This window comes from Myotis davidii, unplaced genomic scaffold, assembly GCF_000327345.1.
Source record: "Myotis davidii unplaced genomic scaffold, ASM32734v1 scaffold1387, whole genome shotgun sequence".
Classification (NCBI taxonomy): domain Eukaryota; kingdom Metazoa; phylum Chordata; class Mammalia; order Chiroptera; family Vespertilionidae; genus Myotis; species Myotis davidii.
In genome coordinates, this window is record NW_006298039.1 from 21,621 (window position 1) to 22,594 (window position 974).

The window sequence follows — 974 nt, forward strand, 5'->3', positions numbered from 1 at the left end:
GCTGCCAAGCCCCGCCACCCGGGGCCGCACACGGGGGCCCGGATGGCCGCTCGTGCTGGTCCGCCCTGCCTGCAGTATGCAAATTAGCCACCATGTTTGTTGGCGGTTAATTTGCATATCACTCTGATTGGCTGATGGGTGTTGCGAAGGTATGGTCAATGAGCATCTTTGTCTTTTATTAGTGTAGATTCTGTGACATGGTCTAGAATATTTCTGAAGTTAATACATAAATATGAGGGTGATTGTTAATAGCTGGAACTTATGTGCCCGGCAACAGCCTGGGTAAATTGTACACATATTGCAATTAATCTTCAAAGCAGCATCATCAGTGGTTCATTTACCCCACTTACTAATAAGGAAATGGCTGTCAGAGAATTTCGTGCATTGTCTGCATCCCCTAACTGCTATGCACAGATTGAAATTTGAGCCTCTATTTATGCAAACTCGGATCCTTTAGCAATATGTCAATCTCCAATGATCCCACCTGCTCCTTCAGGATCACCCGGGGAGCTCTTGCCATCAGAATTCTGATGCAGTAGCCCTGTGATGAATCCTGGAATCCTATCCTTAAAGAAACTCACCGTGGATGGTCCTAATGTCCAGCCCAGTTCATGATCCTCTGTATTACTAACACAGAAGGAGGGGAGCACCACGGGGGCAGCGCCAGGACATGCGGCAGCTCATGGACAAGCAGTTTCTTCTACCTTCAGCAGTATGAGCCACAGGCAGCCACAGAGCTGCTGACTGTGCCCAAAGGATCCTGTTACCAGCAAGCTGGCCCTGATAACTTCTCTCTTTCACTCACACTATTCCTAATCCCAGTTTTTTCCTTGACATCAGGCATAATTTGCTTCCTTTGAGAAATATAGTTTTCCTACTTATTCTGAACAAAACACGGTGTTTATATAATAGACTAGAGACCCAATGCACAAAATTCATGTGAGGGACTTGGCCCTCACAGCCCCGGTTTCGTC